Source organism: Melospiza melodia, chromosome 17 (assembly GCF_035770615.1).
Source record: "Melospiza melodia melodia isolate bMelMel2 chromosome 17, bMelMel2.pri, whole genome shotgun sequence".
NCBI lineage: Eukaryota > Metazoa > Chordata > Aves > Passeriformes > Passerellidae > Melospiza > Melospiza melodia.
The window spans coordinates 3914290-3926874 of record NC_086210.1 but is presented as its reverse complement, the minus strand read 5'-3'; the positions used below and the strand labels follow the sequence as shown (position 1 = coordinate 3926874).

General features: G+C 54.6%; 1 pseudogene; it reads right to left on the bottom strand.

Moving 5' to 3' along the window:
- Positions 1-2141: 2141 nt before the first annotated feature.
- LOC134426028 (antigen peptide transporter 2-like) lies at positions 2142-12356 on the bottom strand (annotated as a pseudogene).
- Positions 12357-12585: the final 229 nt, after the last annotated feature.

Genomic DNA, 12585 nt, shown 5'->3' with positions numbered 1-12585 from the left:
AAAAACAAAGAGTTACAGACGGTCCGGGTACCTTTTTCTGGTACCCATTCAGCACCACAGCCAGATGTGCTTCCACAAACAAAGGCACTGCACAGTTTTTTCCACCAAGATGCTTGAGCTTTACAACAGCAATTTCAGCTGTCAAACACAGAGGTTTGTAATATTGTTAGCATCTGTGCTGTCAAGGTCACGCTGCACCATTGCAGATGAGAGTGAACCCTCATGGACTGTGTGCTTTGCAAATCTGGCAAATTGATGTCACACACATCCCTGATTTTGGCCGTTTAAAACACACCCGTGTCTCAATTGGCACCCTTTCCTCAGCAATATGGGCTACAGTACACACAGAGGAAAGGGGACTGGGTGCCATGGTACACTGGCAATCAGCTTTTGCAGCCTTGGGCATTCCTCAAACCATCAAAACTGATAAAGGCCCTGCTACACTTCCCAGAAAACCAGGCAATTTCTACAGCTCTGGGGTGTATCACACCAAACCAGCATCCCTCATTTACCAGCTGGACAAGCAATAGTGGAAAGAGCACATGGTGCCTGAAAAGGTATAGTTAATAAACAAAAGGGAGGTATGTGGTGAGACCCCACAGAGTAGAATAGCTAAAGCTCTATACACATTAAATCCCTTAACAGTATTAGGAAAATCCCCGAACCCAGTTATGCTAAATCACTCCTTATCAATGCAATCATGTGATGTTCAGCTGCCCAAATCCAAGGGAATGGCACGAGACCTCCTTACCAATACATGGGGGGGGGGTCCCTGGGATCTCATTACCTGGGCTTGGGGACATTCATGTGTTCCAACAGACAGTGGGACACATTGGGTACCTGCCAGATGCATCCAGCCTGCACTGCATCCTGACAGCACCTCCTGATAAACCCTCAGCAGACACAGAGCCGTGTGATCAGTGATTGGTGACAACCTCATGGAAATCTGGGACTGCAGTTCACATAAAGATTCATCTGTTTACAAATTATTCCCCTGTTTACAAACTGTTTTCCTTGTCTACAGATTGTTTCCTAGTTTTTGTGTTTGTTTTTCTTTCTTTAATAAGGGTTGAATGATTCTTGTTCTTGCAGACTGTTTTATTTTCTTCAAGGCTTAAATGGTTTGTTGTTTTTACAAATAAGTTGCAATCTGTAACCTATAAGCCTAATGCCTGGGGCATATTTACCTGAGCTCTCCCCTAGCAGTTCCTGGACATAAATGCTGCAGCTAGAATGCAAATCAAAATTTCTAGAAAAGAAAGGGTGAGATGTTGGTGTCACCTTGCCAGCCCCTGGGCTCAGTGACAAGAGCTTTGGCCAATTTGATCTCTCATAAGCCTGCAGACATCTCAGTGGCCCAGGTCCCAAAGGGGTGTGGAGTTCAAACCAATGACAGCATCCAGACCAGGCCTTTCAAATGCTCTATATAAAGGAGGGAGTGGAAAACAAAACCCTCTCTTGCCACACAAACATCAGGGTGAGTGGTGTCTGTCTCCTGTGCCCCTCACCCTCCACATGTCACCTAACACAGAGGCAGATCCAGCTCTGGATCACCTCCATGCAGGTGAATCCTGGTGTGTGATCCATGCTGGAATCTCATGGATCCTCTCATTCTGCAGAAACAGGCAGAGAAACCAATTGCTTGACCACAGGTACAGAGGGGAATCTGTGCGGGATTCCAGAAGGGATATAGGGCAGGATTCCAGACCAGGGCACGATTCCAGATCAGGATCAGGTAGAATTCTAAAGTGTATCTGGGCTGGATTCCAGAGCAGGATCAGGTGGGATGGATGGGGCAGCACTGGAGTGGGATTCCAGAACAGGATTGAGGGGATTCCAAAACAGATCAGGTGGTGTTGGTGGAGCAGGATTGGGGTACAAGGGATGCAGTAGGATCTGGTGGGATCCTTGCTCTCTGTGGGCTCTTCAGCCAGATCCAACCCATGGCGACAGAGACAGGGTGACACCAACTCTTACTCTCATCACCAGCTGAATGATCCATGGTGCAGGTCCAACCCCTTCCCTCTCCCTGCAGAAAGCCACAAATTGCTGGCAGAGTTCATCCTGCTGTTCCCACTCATCACACAGCAGCCCTTCCCAACAGACTGACTTCCTGTTTTCCCATGTTTTAAACACAAGAATTACAGTTGTTCAAAATGTTTTATTTCTCATGTATAAATACCCTGGTTTGGGCAATAAATCTCAGTCCCATCCTCCAGTGCCCAGCACTTCCTCTCAGGGAATGAGGAATAGAAAAGGGGACATTGGGAACTGGGATAAAGACACTGGGGATGGGGACACTGGGAAAGGACTGGGGACACCAGGAGCTTGGAGTGAGCACAGCAGGAGTGAGATGAGGACATGACACCCATGCCCAGATCCATTCCTTGGGATTGATTTCCCACCCTGTGCCCCATGTCCAGGAGCAGACATGGGGACCAGGGATCATGGGGGCATGGTGGATACAGGGGATACACACACATCCAGGGAATGGGCAGACCTGGGGGACACAGTGGGGACATGGGGGACACAGGGAGTTGGGATCCTGAGGATGTGGGGAGAAGGGATTCACAGGACACTGTGACTGGGGACACCAGGAGCTGGCTGGTGACACAAACACCGGGAATGAGGACACTGGGGCTGATTCCCCTTTATTCCCTGCCAGATGCAGCCCCCTTCTTGCTGCCCATCCCAGGGCCCTCGGGCTGCCCAGTGCTGCCTCCTCCAAGGAGCAGGCGGCTGTAGGTGCCGCGGCGTTCCCGCAGCTCCGCTGGTGTTCCCGTCTCCATCACGGCCCCGCGCTCCAGCAGCACCAGGCGATCGGCCCCGTCCAGCACCCGCGGCCGGTGGGACACGACCAGCATGGTCTTTGCCAGCCCAGTGCGCACCCAGCGCTGTGCCTGCGGCCAGAGAATGCTCTCATCCCAACCCATCCAGCTCAGAGAACACTCATCCCAACCCATTCAGCTCAGAGAACGCTCATCCAAAACCATCCAGCTCAGAGAACTCCCATTCCAAACCATCCAGCTCAGAGAACTCCCATCCCAACCCATCCAGCTAGGAGAACACTCATCCCAACCCATCCAGCTCAGAGAATGCTCATCCCAACCCATCCAGCTCAGAGAACGCTCATCCCAACCCATCCAATCAGAGAACCCTCAGGCCAACCCATCCAACTCAGTCCTACCCTGTCCCACCTGATCCCACCCAGTCCCGACCAACCAATCCCATCCCACTCTCAGTCCCACCCTAATCCTATCATCCTGTTCTTACCATCTCCCTGTTCTCCATCCCATCCCCATGCCCACTATGCCATCCTGCCCACACTATCCCCATTCCCACTGTCCCATCCCATCCTACTCCTACCACTCCAACTCTTCCCATTGCACCCCATCTCTGTCCTCATCCCAGCATTCCCATCCCCTTCATTCCCACCCCATCCCACCCCACCCTATCGTATCTCCTTGTCTTCATCCTTTGATTCTACTTTCCTGCCATCCTACACCCCTGGTCTCTATCCCATCCTACTATCCTGTCCTATTTCTCCACCTCGTTGACCCACACCACCCCATCCAATCCCTGTCTTCATCACATCATTCCCACTCCATGCCAATCATTATCCCTTATTGCCACTACCTCATCCCACCATCCCATTCCAGCCATCCCAGCCATCCCATCATACCCCATTTTCACCAACTACACCCCTATCCACACCAACCCCCTCCATCCCACCCCACTCACCGCTCCATCATCTCCATCATCCAGCGCCTCATCGAGGATGAGCACGGCGGGACGCCGGAGCAGAGCCCGGGCCAGGGCCACACGGCGCCGCTCCCCCGCCGCCAGCCGCCCCCCGCGCTCCCCCACCTCTGTGGGAGCGACCACAGGGGATCAGTGGGGTGCAGCCCTGTTCTCCCCTCTTGTCCCACCCCCCACACTCCCCCACCTCTGCGGGGGGACCCTGGGATCAGTGGGATCCCAGCACAAGAGGTTCCCCCCCCTTCCCCTGCCCCCCACACTCCCTCACCAGTGTGTGAGCAATCCCATGGGATCAGTGGGATCTGACCTGCGTGAGCAATCCCATGGGATCAGTGGGATGTGACCTCAGGGATCCCCCGCACACCCCACCATGTGCCACCCACTCCGCTCTCCCATCGCTGCCAGAGGATCCTGGGATCAGGGGGATGTGCCCCAGGGGTGCCCCATCCATCCCCCTAGCTCTCACCAGTGTCCCAGCCCTGCTCCAGCCCCTGGATGAACTCCATGGCTCCAGCAGCAATGGTGGCCTCCCGCAGCTCTGACTCTTTGCAGTGCTCCAGCCCCAGCAGGATGTTCTCACGGATCGTTCCAGAAAACAGGACGGGATCCTGCTCCACCAGCACCACCTGCCCCAGCCCCAAGCCCTATGATGCTGTCTTGGCTCCTGGTGTCCCCACCCCTGTTCCATGACCCCATGCCACCTTGGTGTCCCCATAGAGTCCATCCCTGATCCCATTCTCCCCATCTGTGTCCCCAGTGTCCCCACCCCTGACTTTCCACTTTTCCCCATTCCTTTCATCCCCATCCCATTTCCCAATGTTCCTATCCCATTTCTTGTTGTTCCCACCCTATTCCTGATGTCCCCATCCTCTTCCCAGTATCCTCATTTCTGCTCCCATGCTCCTGTGGTCCCAGTTCCATTTCATTGTTTATTGCAGACATCTTTTATGGAAAATCCTTTCCTTAGGATTTTTCCTCCTGAGAAGCTGAGAGGCCTCAGGAACAAAATGTAAACATTGATTATCTGCTACTGTGGAATGCAACAGGTGCATCTGTGATGGGCCCATGTTGGATGTTTGTAATTAATGGCAAATCACAACCCAGCTGGCGCAGACAGAGAGCCAAGCCACAAGCCTTTGTTATCATTCTTTCCTATTCTATTCTTAGCTAGCCTTCTGATGAAATCCTTTCTTCTGTTCCTTTAGTATACTTTTAATGTAATATATATATCATAAAATAATAAATCAAGCCTTCTGAAGCATGGAGTCAAATCCTTGTCTCTTCCCTCATCCAAAAACCCCTGTGAACACCATCACAGTTGTCCCCTGACCCCTGTCCCCATTTTCCCCATTCCATGCCCAGTGTTCCCAGTGTCTCTGCTGTCCCACCTTGCGGTGCAGGTACTGGTGTTCATACTCTGGCAGCGGGATCCCATCCAGCAGCACTGTCCCGCTGCCAGGATCCCGCAGCCGCTCCAGCAGCGCCACGGCCGTGCTCTTCCCGCTGCCAGTGGGCCCCGCCAGCGCCGTCACCTCCCCGGAGCGCACCTCGAAGCTCACGTCCTGTGGGATGGGGACAGGTGTGTGAGTCTGTCTGAAATATTCCTCATCTGCCTCACCATCATCATTGGGGGACCACTGAAGAGTCCCCACTGTCTAAAATCTCTGGTTCTGAAGGAGAAAGTCACATGCCAACAAGGCCCCGAGACCTGAGAGCATTGTTAAGCTGTTGTCCACAGGTGTATTTACTATATGCTACACTGAGCCCAATGAGAAGAAGAAGGGGGCACCTTGCCTTTTTGCAACAGTAGCCTTGGAAGCTGTCCCCTCTTTGCCTGGCTGGACTTCTCCTGAGTTTTGGGTGGTCCCCCACAAAAGACCCTTCACTCGTCTTACAACTGCCGTGACAGACGAACTGAGATGTAAGAAGCCTCTCCATCAAAGACCAAGACATGAAACCCCCATGTGAAAAGGCCCCCCACACTCTTTCCAAGGACTGGGACTGAGACCCCCAACCTGGGAGAGGTGTGTGGGGGAGGCAACCTAACCAAAGCAAGATGGATGTTGCAGGTGTGAGCAGTGGACCACGAAAACAATGGCTCACACCCACTGCTGAACATGGACTGTGTGTACCCCTTTTCCAAACATTATTCTTTCCTTCCCGAAGATACAATAAACTACCTTTGACTCGGTTGCAAAATCCATTCCCCTTCCCCCATCGAAAAAGAGTATAATTGGGGTCCAGATGGACTGCAACCCTGAGATCTCCCCGACGTAACAGGCGGATCCTCGACTGGACTGGACCAAAGGATTTCGTCTCTGCATTTGGTAGCTATATCCCCCTCCTTCTCTCTCTCTCTTTTCTCTCTCTATCTTTTTCTCTCCCTTAATCCCTCTACTGCATTTTGTGGTGGTCATTCAATAAAGCTGCATTCGTTTTATTACTGCAAATCTCCTGTGCCGTGTTGGTTTTTTTGCACCCTGAGATCAATCCATGAACTATCAAGAAACCCGTTTGTAAGGACGGATTGTGACAGCAGGTGATGCCAAAATTCCCACCCCTGGGAAACCCCACCTCCCCCCAGACCCACCTTCAGCACAGGGTGCTCTGGATTTCCAGGATATGTGAAGGAGACCTTCTGAAAAGTGACATGGCCCTGAAGCTCGGGGGGCTCCCGCGTCCCCCCGACATTCCCTGCGGGTTTCCGATCCAGGTATTCCCAGATCCTCTGTCCAGCAGCTGCGTTGGTCAGGAATTCATTGAAGCCGTAGAGCAGCACCTGGGGAGAAGGAAGGGGGTGGCACCGGGATGGACAGAAGCACGGTCAGATGGACAAACACATGCATTCCATGGGATCACCTGGGTATGGTTACCAACTCTGTCCTGGTACAGCAGGAAGGTGACGAGGACCCCAGGAGTGATGGATCCGTCACGGAGCTGCTGGTGGCTCCAGCACCATGACCCGGATGGCCAGTTTGATCACCTGTAGGTGGGACAGGCATATTGCTGCCCCCAACCCACTCCTGGTGTCCTCATTCCATCTGCTCCCATTCCAACCCACTCCTGGTATCCCCATTCCATCTGCCCCCAATCCACTCCTGGTGTCCCCATTCCATCTGCCCCCAACCCACTCTTGGTGTCCCCATTCTGCCTGTCCCCATCCCACTCCTTTGTGTCTTTATCTCTGTTCCTGGTGGCCTCATCTCTGTTCCTGGTGTCCTTGTTCCAGTTCTGGATGTCCCCATCTTACTCTTGATGTCCCTATTCCTGATCCTGATCTATCACAGACATATTCTCTGAAAAATCTTTTCACCAGGATTTTTCTCCTGAGAAGCTGAGAGGCCTCAGAAACGAAATGTAAACAATAATGATCTGCTGCTGTGGAATGAAGCAGGTGCATCTTTGATTGGTCTCATGTGGTTGTTTTTACTTGATGACCAATCACAGGTCCAGCTGTGTCAGACTCTCTGTTGAGTTACAAGATTTTATTATTCATTCCTTTCTAGCTTTCTAATGTCTCCTTTCTCTTTCTTTAGTATATAATTTTCTTTTAATATAATATATATTATAAAATAATAAATCAGCTTTCTGAAACATGAAGTCAAGAATTTTGTCTCTTTTCTCATCCTGGGGACCTGCAAACACCACCACACTGATGTTCCCAACCTTTATCCCAGTGTCCCCATCCTGTTTCTAATGTCACCATTCCCATTCCTGCCATGCCGTTCCTGAACTCAATGTCCCTGTTCTGTTGTCCCCATTCCTGGTGTCCCCATTGTACTCTGAGTGCCCCCATCTTAGCCGCTGGTTTCCCATTTCTGGTCCCAGTGTTCTCATTCCCAGTGTCCTCATCCCTGATCCTGGCATCCCCATTCTCTGCTGTTCCCATTCCCAGTCCCCCCTGACCCTGTAGACAAGGACGAAGATTGCCAGCTCCAGCTCTATCTGCTCCTTCAGCCTCAGCTCCTTGGCCAGGTTACATCTGTGCTGCTCCTCCTCCTCCTCCTCTGCCGAAAAGGTTCGGATGGTCTCAATGGCGGCAACAGATTCCTGCACCCCTGTGGCTGTGCGGGCGGATGCTTCCAGCATGGATCGCTGAAGGGCCTGTGGCAGCAACAGGGGATCTCCAACTTTCCCAGATCACCTTCCGGGCCCACCATCCACATCCCATCCCACCACACCCACTGCATCCCCACTATTGCATTCCCGCCATCCCACGCCCTTCTCTCTCACCCTCACCATTCCCATCCATTCTCCTAATCCCACCATCCCCATCCCCACTGTCTCATCCCATACCCACCACCTTATCTCATCCTTCTCTTCTCATCCACACCAGTCCCATCTCGACCATTTTGTTCTATCCTCATGTCAGCACTCCCACCATCTCACTCCCCTGGTCTTTATCCCCTTTCATCCCACCATTTATCATCCTCCTTTCCATTCTCCATCCCATCCCCATCATCCCATTCCCCTTGTCTTCATCCCCTTTCATCCCACCATTTCCACCTCCATCATCCTCCTTTCCATTCTCCATCCCATCCCATCCCATCCCATCCCATCCCATCCCATCCCATCCCATCCCCACCATCCCATTCCCCTAGCCTCCATCCCAGCTCCACCATTCCCACCTTTCTTCAGTCCCCTCCCACTCTTTCCCTCCTACTCCTGACCTGTTTGCGGGTGCTCTGGATGCGGCGGGTGGCGATTCCAAGGGGCACCTCCAGCAGTGCCAGCAGTGCCAGCTCCGGTGCCAGTCCCACCATGAACCCCCCCACCACCAGGGCCATCACCAGGCTCCGCAGCAGCTGGTTGGCTCCACTCAGTGCTGCCCTGCACACCCATGGCACTTCCATGGAAAACTGAGCCAGGAGCTCAGCTGCAGGGTGGGAAAAGAGGTTGGGATTGTGGTGGGTGAGACCATGATCCCATCATAGATGATCCCATTTGGGATGGGAATGATGTAATGGGGAGCAGTGGGATGGGATGATGGGAATGGCTGTGGAGATGGTCAGGGTGGAATGGGGCAGGACAGGGGAAATGGGATGGTGGGAAAGGAAATGGTGGGATGGGGTGATGGGATGGTGGGAGGCAGCTGGGGATACGCAACAGGGTGGAGGCACGGGAGTGAGAATAATGGGGACAGAACAGTGGCTAGAATGGGAAAGTGGGATGGGGACAGGATGGAACACTGGAGTAGAATGAAGCCAGGAAGATGGCATAGGATGGAATTGGATGGGATGGTGGGAATGGGAATGATGGGGATGGAGTCGTGGGATGGGATAACAGACAGATGGGATGGGATGGGATGGGATGGGATGGGATGGGATGGGATGGGATGGGATGGGATGGGATGGGATCAATGGGATGGGATGGTGGGAATGGGATGGTGGGAATGGGATGGGATGGGATGGGATGGGATGGGATGGGATGGGATGGGATGGGATGGGATGGGATGGGATGGGACGGGACGGGATGGGATGGGATGGGATGGTGGGGATGGGACTGGGGTGACAGACTAGCTGGGATGGGATGGAACAGGTGGGATGGGTCGGGGGGTATGGGGCTGGGCCGTACCCCGTTACCTGCTGGTGTTCCCTGGAAGAAGTCCAGGTCTTGGTGCACCAGGTGGGAAAAAAGCTGCAGGCTCAGGCTCTGACGGAGACGCGTCATCAACAGCATGAAGAGAGACCCCCGGCAGCCAGAAAACAGCACACTGTGGGGACACAGGGACACGGTGACATCGGGGACGTTGGGGACATGGGGACAGGCCCTGGGAATGCTCCAACCCACCTTGTGGCTCCAGCAGCCGCCACCATCCCGACAGCTCCAGCGGTGACTCCGTCCCCACTCCCGATGGCATCCAGCACCTTGCCGGTGGTGTACGGCCCCGCCATCTCCCCTGGGTGTCACCGAGGCTGCATCACCACGGGTGAGACCACTGACACAGGGGGACCCTGATTTGTGGGGGGCAGGATCCAGTCTGGGGAGCGGGGATCTAATTTTGGAAAGGCGGGACACGATTTGGGCAGGAGACAATTTAGAGAAGTCAGGACCCAATTTGGGGGGTTTCGTGAAAAATTTAGGGATTTTACACCCAATTTAAAGTGTCAGTACCAATTTTGGGGGGGGTTCAGCACACAATTTTATGGATCAGAACCTAAACATAGGAGATCAGGACCTTAAGATCCCAGGTCTTAGAGGTCAACATCCATATTTGGGCATCAGACCATTAGTTTGATGGTCAGCACCCAATTTTGGGGGACCAACAGTCAAGTTTGCAGGGTCAGAACCCAATTTGGAAAGTGAGCACCCCATTTTTGCAGGGTCAGCACCCAACTGAAGGGGTCAACTCACAATTTAGGAGGGTCACCACTCTATTTTAGGGTGGTCATCACCTATTTAGGAGCTCAACACCCAATTTTAAGGCACCAGCATCCAATTTGGTGGGGTATCCCAGATTGGGGTTTCCCAATTTGGGGCTGCAGAGCCCAAATTGGGGGTGTCAATGCCTGTCACCACATGTCAACGTCCTAAGGTGACGTTAGGATGTTTGTATCCCCATCTGTGTGTTCTGTTTATGCTGGATATCATGTTCTGTGCCTTCAAGACTGGCTCTGAAGAGTGAAAGTTTTGCTTTGGTTTTGCTATCAGCCGCTCCCCCACGGCTGGCGGGACACAGACACGGGGCAGTACATGGTGCTGCTTTTGCTTTTTGCTTGGCTTTTTGCTTTTCTCTTGCTTCTGCTTTGCTCCTGCTTCGCTCTTGCTTTTGTTTCTGCTCATTATTTAGTTTAGCTAAGCAGTCCAAATTTTTCCCTGGACTGTTTCTCCTTTCCCTTTTTTGGACCTACTTGAGCCTGCTCCAGACCAGGACCTGGGAACACCGAGAGTTTGCACCTTGTGGCTGCAGCAGCTGCCCCAGGACCAGAGGGACTGACAACAGAGCGACCACCCCCAAGAGAGACTTTCTGAATTTGTCATCTTTATCAGAGTGGTGAAAGAATGTTGTCATCTGGTATTGTTCATTTTGTGTGCTTTGCCTGTTAAATAAACAGGTTCTTCCCACTTCTGAGGAATCTTTCCTGAACTGGTTTGGGGACGGGTTGTGTGGGTTTGCTTTCTGGAGGGGCCCCTTTTGGAGGTTTTCTCCCAGATTTGCCCTAAACCAAGACAGTCACCCACCAACGACAGCCAGCATGAGGCAGAGGACAGCAGCTCCAAGGACGTTCCTCTGCTCCCAGGTCAGTGCCAGAGCGCGCCGGACGCTGCTGGGAGCCTTGGGGACGCCTCCGGGGGTCTCAGGGACGCTGCCGGGGGCTGGGGGCGCGGCCCAGGCCAGCACGGCCAGGGCGGCAGCAGCGTGGGTGACCCCGAGCCAGGCGGGCGCTGCGGCCGCCAACAGCCCCGGGCCGGCCCCGAGCGGCCCCAGGAGGCTCCGGAAGGTTCCGAACACCGCGGGGGTGGCGGCGGCCGTGACGGCGGCCGCGGTGGCTCCGGAAGGACGGCGAGGGGCTGGCAGCCGGGTGGCCGCGGCCAGGATGGGCAAGCGCAGGGCAGCCTCGAGCCACACGCCCAGCACGCCCAGCGGCGCCAGCAGCGGCACCAGCGGCACCAGTAACACCAATGCCAGGGCGTCAGCCACCAGCAGCACACTGGGCAGGAGAGCGGCGGGTGGCAGCGCCATGGTGGGACCAGTACGGACAGTGCTCTCTGTGGGGTTCCCGGGGAATGAGCAACAGCCTGTGGAGACACCAGTTAAAACCAGTTAGGACTGGGGCGCTCCCCTGTGCACACCAGTGCTCTCAGTCTAGACTACAGTGCTCCCAGTCTGGCCCGCTGAGCTCAGCAGTCCACACCAGTGCTCCCAGTTCAGCCTGGGGCACTTCCAGCTTGGGGCACTCACCAGTCCACACCAGTGCTCCCAGTCCAGCCCTCTCAGCTACCCAGGCCACACCAGTGCTCCCAGTCCAGCCTGGGGCGCTCCTGAGTCCAGCCTGGGGCGCTCCCCTGTCCACACCAGTTCTCCCAGTCCAGACTACGGTGCTACTAGTCTGGCCCCCTGAGCTCAGCAGTCCACACCAGTGCTCCCACTTCAGACCCCTGAGCTCAGCAGTCCACACCAGTGCTCCAAATTCAGCCTGGGGCACTCTCCAGTCCACACCAGTGGTCCCAGTCCAGTTCGGGGCACTTGCCAGTCCACACCAGTGCTCCCAGTTCAGCCTGGCGCACTCTCCAGTCCAGACAAGGCACTCACCAGCCCACACCAGTGCTCCCAGTTCAGCCTGGGGCACTTCCTAGTCCAGCCTGGGGCATTCTCTAGTCCATATCAATGTTTCCAGTCCAGCTTAGGGCACTCACCAGTCCCCAGCAGTGCTCCCAGTCGAGCCTGGGACTCTCCACAGTCCAGACAAGGCACTCCCCAGTCCGCACCAGTGCTCCCAGTCCAGACTACGGTGCTCCCAGTTCAGCCCTCTCAGCTCCCCAGTCCACATCAATGTCTCCAGTCCAGCTTGGGGCACTCACCAGTTCACACCAGTGCTCCCAGTCCAGCTTGGGGCACTGCCCAGTCCACACCAGTACTCCCAGTTCAGCTCCCAAAAGCTACGTTAAGGTTTCGCTTTCGAGCCCCCGCCCATCCCGCTCTGCCCCGCCCTCTCCCCGCCCTGCTCCGCCCCCATCCCCGCCCAGACCCCGCCTCCTCCTGCCCAGACCCCGCCCCCTCCGGGCACCGCCTCCTTCGCCTCTCAAACCCGCTCCAGCCCCCTCTGCCTGGCAACCGATGATGTCACCTCCGCTTTGACCTATCACAGACGCCATTTCAGGCGT